An 8,075-nucleotide genomic window follows, 5' to 3' on the forward strand; every position below is an offset into this window, starting at 1 on the left:
CACGGCAGCGTTCAGCTCTCCATCTCACAAACATTTGAGAGAAAGCGTAAATTGCCACCTAGCCACCCTCGATCCCTGGCCCTGAATGCCAGCATTTCTAAACTACTGGCCTATGAAATGCTGTCATTTAGGCTGGTGGACACAGACAGCTTCAAACAGCTCATGTCGCTTGCTGTTTCACAGTATGTTGTTCCCAGCCGGCACTACTTCTCCAAGAGAGCCGTGCCTTCCCTGCACAACCAAGTATCCGATAAAATCAAGTGTGCACTGCACAACGCCATCTGTGGCAAGGTCCACCTAACTACAGATACATGGACCAGTAAGCACGGCCAGGGACGCTATATCTCCCTAACTGCACACTGGGTAAATGTAGTGGCGGCTGGGCCCCAGGCGGAGAGCTGTTTGGCGCACGTCCTTCCGCCGCCAAGGATCGCAGGGCAACATTCTTTGCCTCCTGTCTCCTCCTCCTCCTACTCAGCTTCCTCCTCCTCTTCTTCTACCTGCTAATCCAGTCAGCCACACACCTTCACCACCAGCAGGCCGTTCTGAAACTCTGAAATGTTTGGGGGACAGGCCCCACACCGCACAGGAGTTGTTGGGGGGGTATAGAACAACAGACCGACGAGTGGTTGCTGCCGGTGAGCCTCAAGCCCGGCCTGGTGGTGTGCGATAATGGGCGAAATCTCGTTGCAGCTCTGGGACTAGCCGGTTTGACGCACATCCCTTGCCTGGCGCATGTGCTGAATTTGGTGGTGCAGAAGTTCATTCGCAACTACCCCGACATGTCAGAGCTGCTGCATAAAGTGCGGGCCGTCTGTTCGCGCTTCCGGCGTTCACATCCTGCCGCTGCTCGCCTGTCTGCGCTACAGCGTAACTTCGGCCTTCCCGCTCACCGCTTCATATGCGACGTGCCCACCAGGTGGAACTCCACCTTGCACATGCTGGACAGACTGTGCGAGCAGCAGCAGGCCATAGTGGAGTTTCAGCTGCACCACGCACGGGTCAGTCGCACTGCGGAACAGCACCACTTCACCACCAATGACTGGGCCTCCATGCGAGACCTGTGTGCCCTGTTGCGCTGTTTCGAGTATTACACCAACATGGCCAGTGGCGATGACGCCGTTATCAGCGTTACAATACCACTTCTATGTCTCCATGAGAAAACACTTAAGGCGATGATGGAAGAGGAGGTGGCCCAGGAGGAGGAGGAGGAAGAGGGGTCATTTTTAGCACTTTCAGGCCAGTCTCTTCGAAGTGACTCAGAGGGAGGTTTTTTGCAACAGCAGAGGCCAGGTACAAATGTGGCCAGACAGGGCCCACTACTGGAGGACGAGGAGGACGTGGATGAGGAGGAGGTGGAGGAGGATGAGAATGAAGCAGGTTCACAGCGGGCTGGCACCCAACGCAGCTCGGGCCCATCACTGGTGCGTGGCTGGGGGGAAACGCAGGATGATGACGATACGCTTCCCACACAGGACAGCTTGTCCTTACCTCTGGGCAGCCTGACACACATGAGCGACTACATGCTGCAGTGCCTGCGCAACGACAGCAGAGTTGCCCATATTTTAACGTGTGCGGACTACTGGGTTGCCACCCTGCTGGATCCACGGTACAAAGACAATGTGCCCACCTTACTTCATGCACTGGAGCGTGATGGTAAGATGCGCGAGTACAAGCGCACGTTGGTAGACGCGCTACTGAGAGCATTCCCAAATGTCACAGGGGAACAAGTGGAAGCCAAAGGCGAAGGCAGAGGAGGAGCAAGAGGTCGCTAACGCAGCTGTGTCACGGCCAGCTCCTCTGAGGGCAGGGTTAGCATGGCAGAGATGTGGAAAAGTTTTGTCACCACGCCACAGCTAACTGCACCACCACCTGATACGGAACGTGTTAGCAGGAGGCAACATTTCACTAACATGGTGGAACAGTACCTGTGCACACCCCTCCACGTACTGACCTGATGGTTCGGCCCCATTCAACTTCTGGGTCTCCAAATTGTCCCACGTGGCCAGGAGCTAGCCTTTTATGCCTTGGAGGTGCTGGCCTGCCCGGCGGCCAGCGTTTTGTCTGAACGTGTATTCAGCACGGCAGGGGGCGTCATTACAGACAAACGCAGCCGCCTGTCTACAGCCAATGTGGACAAGCTGACGTTCATAAAAATGAACCAGGCATAGATCCCACAGGACCTGTCCATCCCTTGGGCAGATTAGATATTAACTACCTCCCCTTAACAATATATTATTCTACTCCAGGGCACTTCCTCATTCAATCCTATTTTTATTTTCATTTTACCATCATATTGCGGGGCAACCCAAAGTTGAATGAACCTCTCCTCTGTCTGGGTGCCGGGGCCTAAAAATATCTGACAGTGGCCTGTTCCAGTGGTGGGTGACATGAAGCCTGATTCTCTGCTATGATATGAAGACATGAATCTCTGTTATAGGACCTCTTTCCTCTGCCTGGGTGCCTGGGCCTAAATATGTGACAATGGACTGTTCCAGTGGTGGGTGACGTGAAGCCTGATTCTCTGCTATGACATGAAGACTGATTCTCTGCTGACATGAAGCCTGAATCTCTGTTATGGGACCTCTCTCCTCTGCCTGGTTGACTGGACCTAAATATGTGACAGTGGCCTGTTCCAGTGGTGGGTGACGTGAAGCCTGATTCTCTGCTATGACATGAAGACTGATTCTCTGCTGACATGAAGCCAGATTCTCTGCTATGGGACCTCTCTCCAATTGATATTGGTTAATTTTTATTTATTTTATTTTTATTTTAATTCATTTCCCTATCCACATTTGTTTGCAGGGGATTTAACTACATTTTGCTGCCTTTTGCAGCCCTCTAGCCCTTTCCTGGGCTGTTTTACAGCCTTTTTAGTGCCGAAAGGTTCGGGTCCACATTGACTTCAATGGGGTTCGGGTTCGGGACGAAGTTCGTGTCGGGTTCGGATCCCGAACCCGAACATTTCCGGGAAGTTTGGCCCGAACTTCTCGAACCCGAACATCCAGGTGTTCGCTCAACTTTATTTGCCAAACGACATCTAAAAAAGCCTTCACAGTTCTGGAACAACACCCTATGGACAGATGAGACCAAGATCAACTTGTACCAGAGTTATGGGAATAGAAAGGTATGGAGAAGGAAATGAACTGCTCATGATCCTAAGCATACCACCTCATCAGTGAAGCATGGTGGTTGGTAGTGTCATGGCAGTGGGCATGTATGGCTGCCAATGGAACTGCTTCTCTTGTATTTATTGATGATGTGACTGCTGACAAAAGCAGCAGGATGATTTCTGAAGTGTTTTGGGCAATATTATCTGCTCTATTCAGCCAAATGCTTCAGAACTCATTGGACGGTGCATCACAGTGCAGATGGACAATGACCCAAAGCATACTGCAAAGAGCAACCAAAGAGTTTTTTAAGGAAAGAAGTGGAATGTTATGCAATGGCCAAGTCAATCACCTGACCTGATCCGATTGAGCATGCATTTCACTTGCTGAAGACAAAACTGAAGGGAAAAGGCCCAAGAACAAGCAGGAACTGAAGACAGTGCAGTAGAGGTCTGGCAGAGCATCATCAGGGATGAAACCCAACGTCTGGTGATGGCTATGTGTTCCAGACTTCAGGCTGTAATTTACTGCAAAGGATTTGCAACCAAGTATTAAAAAGTTAAAGTTTAATTTATGATTATTATTATGTCCCATTACTTTTGGTCCCTTAACAAATTGGAGGCTCATATGCAAATTGTTGTAATTCCTACACTGTTACATCTGATTTGGATGTAAATACCCTCAAATTAAAGCTTACAGTTTGCAGTTAAGCACATCTTGTCCGTTTCATTTCAAATCCATTGTGGTGGTGTATAGAGCCAAAAATGTTAGAATTGAGTAGATGTCCCAATATTTATGGACCCTGACTGTATGTGGATGTGATAACCAGTATAATAATATTTTCAAAAACTGGAGCGCTCTACGGTCTTACTAAACCCTCAAAGTGAGTGTTAGGACCCAAGCTACTTAAGAAACCTTGGTTCGGTGCTCGGGCTCAGACATGTCCTACATATTAGTATATGTTGTCAAATCTCTCAATTTTAAAATCAGTTTGAGGGTTTAGTAAAACTGCAGAGCGCACCTGTCTTTGCAAATATTATTATATTGTTATACTGGTTATCATATCCAGCATAACATCCAGTTGCCATGGAACGGGAGCAGGCCCTGTGCCCTCACCTGTCTCAACCTGCCTCTGTACTTTCTGTTCCCTAAGCCAGAGAAGTATTGTATGCTGTTGGCACAGCTCCACTATACAGTGAAGACGAGCTACTAGATGACAGTCAGCAGCTATTGGCAAGACAAGATGTGGAGAAGACATCTGCCGCTTCCTACACTTGGCTGGCAAGTAGTGATGAGGAGAGTGGCGTGGGAGCTAGTGTTGCAAGCTGTCAGGCTCCTGACCCAGAGACGGTTGAGGAGGACATCAGTGATGTGCAGACAGTACTCGATGATGATGATGTAGCTGATTGCATTTGGAAGCCGGGTGATGAACGGGCTTCATCATCATCGGGAGAAGAGGGTGGCAGCTTGCCAGTAAGGCGGCAGCAGCAGAGCCAGCAAGTCGTTAGCGTGGCCGGGAGTCAGCAGGTAAGCAGCAGTGAGAGGTCAGGAGCCAAACGTGTCTGGTGTAGACCATCCGCTTCGCAGGATCCTACCTGCCCAGGAAGTAGCGATGCACGGGTTCATGGAGGCAGTGGTGGTAGCAGTCAGTCAGTGCATAGTTTTGAGGGTAAAATCACCTACTCGGCGGTGTGGCAGTTTTTTGTTAAGCCGCCGGAGGAGCTGAACATGGCCATATGTAGAATCTGTGGGCAGAAGGTGAAGCGTGGCCAGGGTGTCAATGTTTGCACCATGGCCCTGCATAAATATATGCAGCGTCACCATAAAGTGGCCTGGGAGAACCGTGGCTCCGATGTGGTGGTCCAGCCTGCCCAGTGGCATGCAGCTGAATTCAGGCAGTCAAGGCTCCACCACCTCAGCTGAAGGGAGCTGTATGTCCTTCCCATCATTTGCTTGTCCTTATGCTCCTGTTTCTCGCCCTCCTACTATTCGTTAGTCATTCTGTCAGCAATCGATCACCAAAGCGATTGCCAAGAGACAACAGTATGCGTGCACTCATCCAACGGCGCAGAAGCTGAACGTGCTCCTGTCCAAGTTGCTGGTGCTGCAGTTCCTACCTTTCCAAGTGGTGGACTCAGCACCTTCCAGAGAACTGATGGCTTATGCCAAGCCGAGCTGGAGAGTAGCAGGCTGTCATTTTTTTTGCCAAAAAGGCAGTACCAGCCCTGCACACACACGTAGAACAGACTGTGGGCCAGTCCTTGAGCCTGTCGGTGTCTGCAAAGTGCACGGCAGCGCCGAGCTGTGGTGCTGTAACTACGGTCAGAAACAATATATGTCCTTTAGGCCCACTGGGTGAATGTGGTTCCTGCACAGCCACACCAGCAACTTGGCCAGGTAATGCTGCTTCCGCCTCCACATTCTCACGCCCGTTGGTCCTGCGACAATGTCCGCCTCTGCCTCCTCATCTCCACCGTGGTCCTCAGCCTCCACTACAGGGACAATTCACAGTGCCCCTCCAGAATACCACATGTGCAAGGCATGGCGGTGTCATGCTGTTCTGCACCTGATTGCTGGGCGTAACAAAGTCACACAGGGGAGGAACTGCTCCGTATCCTTCGTCAAGAAATCGAATCCTGGCTTTCTCCGCGACAACTGAAAATCCGACCGACAACGGGAAGAGCAAGGTGTCGGCGCTGGGTCGAGGAGGGCTAAGCCATGCACCCTGCATGGGCACACATGTTAAATCTGGTTGTCAAGCGGTTCCAGAAGTTTTCCACCCATCTGCAAGACATCCTAAAAATGGACAGGAAACTTTGCATGCACTTCAGCCACTCGTTCATCGCAAAGCACACCCTCCTTAAGCTGTAGCAGCAGAATGACATCCCCCCAACATAGGTTGATATGCGACAATGTCCACCGTTGGAATTCCTGCCTCCATATGTTGGACCAACTATACGAACAGAGAAAGGCCATCAACGATTTCTTGATGATCCAAGCGGACAGGAGTACTCCCCTGTGTAACTTCGATGTCAGCCAGTGGCAGCTCATGCGTGACACCTGCCATTTGCTCAGGCCCTTTGAGAAGGCCACGTTATTTGTCAGTCGCCTGGACAACGGGATGAACAATGTCATTTCACTGCTTCATGTCCTGGAACAGGTGCTGGTAAATCTGGCTGGTCAGGAGACTGGAGACATGGTGCCTAGATCTCATGGCCACATGAGCCCTGTGGGGGCTGAACTTGAGGAAAAGAAGGAGGAGGAGGACATTGGCGCACAAGCAATTTGTAGCAAAATGGGTGTTTTTTTTACACAGGTGACAGGAGAGGAGTAGCAGGGGCAGGCAGAGGAGCTACAGGACGATGAGGAAGCCGAGGCAGAGGACCTACTACTATTCTGATGCTGCCACCCGCCTGATGCCAGATATCTGATGGCAAGTGCCTTTCTTTCACACACCATCTTCAGCGGGTACTAGTATTGCCACCCACTTCCACACCACACAATGTAACCTTGCAACTCTGTGGTCTCCTGATGCTGCTGCCACCTCCACACTATGTCACCTTGCCACTCTGTGGTCTTCTGATGCTGCTGCCACCTCCACACTATGTCACCTTACCACTCTGTGGTCTCCTCTTGCTACTGCCACCTTCACACTATGTCACCTTGCCACTCTGTGGCCTCCTGATGCTGCTGCCACCTCCACACTATGTCACTTTCCCACTCTGTGGTCTCCTAATGCTGCCCTATGACATAGTGGTGAGGTGGAAGCAGCATGAAGAGTCCACAGAGTAGCACAATAACAGTGTGGAGGTTACAGCAGCTCCACTCTATGTCACCTTGCCAGTCTGTGGTCTCCTCATACTGCTGCCATCTCCACACTATGTCAGCTTGCCACTCTGTGGCCTCCTGATGCTGCTCCTGCCACCTCCACACTGTCATTGTGCTACTCTGTGGCCTCCTCATGCTGCTTCCACCTCACCACTATGTCATAGAACCACTCTCTGGACTTCTCATGCTGTTCCCACCCTCCCCACTTCATGACTGGGCCACTATTTTGTCTTTTGGCCTGGCTGACATCACAGTTTATTTGACCCTTCTTCTGATCTGTCAGTAGGAAGGAAAAATGAGACGCGCAACGGATCCTCTCTGTGTAGCAACTGTAAGGCCTTTATGGTCCCATCAGAATTGGCTTGTGATTTGGTAGCCAAAAGCAGGAGTGGGTACAAAACACAGAAGACATGCAAATATACCATTCACGTGTCATCTCTGTTTTGGATCCACTCCTGTTTTTTTTGGCATTAGCAATACTGATAGATTATTGAGCAAATGCTGACCGAGCTCCACAGACAGGATCAGTTTTTGGGGGTTATTGTTCTGACGGATCAGAGGAAAGGCAAAATAATCAGTGACGTCAACACAACATTACTGCTGACACCCTCAACACTCTGTCGGGGGGCTCGACTTGTATAAGCGTTTAATAGAACAGGTTCTGTAGACATCTATGAGGAATCACCTGATGACGGTGTAAAAGGAGTGTACTTCTTCTTGGCGCCAACATCGACCTGTAAGGCTGAGTACATACTTGAGTTATTAGGTCAGTGACTGCCCAAATAAGTGAAGTGTGCAGTGATTCTAAGAGCGAAGCCTATCATCTGTATGTCATACTGACTCACAGTATAATTTCACTACCCTAGCAGACTCCCTCTGCGTGTTACTGCAAGGCACAGTGTTCTACACCACTATAAAGGCTCTCTGTAGCCTGGAATTTTTTTAATTTTTTTTTAATATACTTTACTTAATAGAAACTTCTAAAACCGCAGTAAGTGATTACTTCCCTATGTGCCCGTGTAGAAAGAAAATTTCTTCCATCTTTCACAGAAAAAAATCACAGAAAACAAAAATATAGATGCAAGCATTATATATGGACTGAGCCCTCATTCTGATATAATAAAATCTGAGCCTCTT

Source organism: Bufo bufo, chromosome 2 (genome assembly GCF_905171765.1).
Source record: "Bufo bufo chromosome 2, aBufBuf1.1, whole genome shotgun sequence".
Classification (NCBI taxonomy): Eukaryota; Metazoa; Chordata; class Amphibia; order Anura; family Bufonidae; genus Bufo; species Bufo bufo.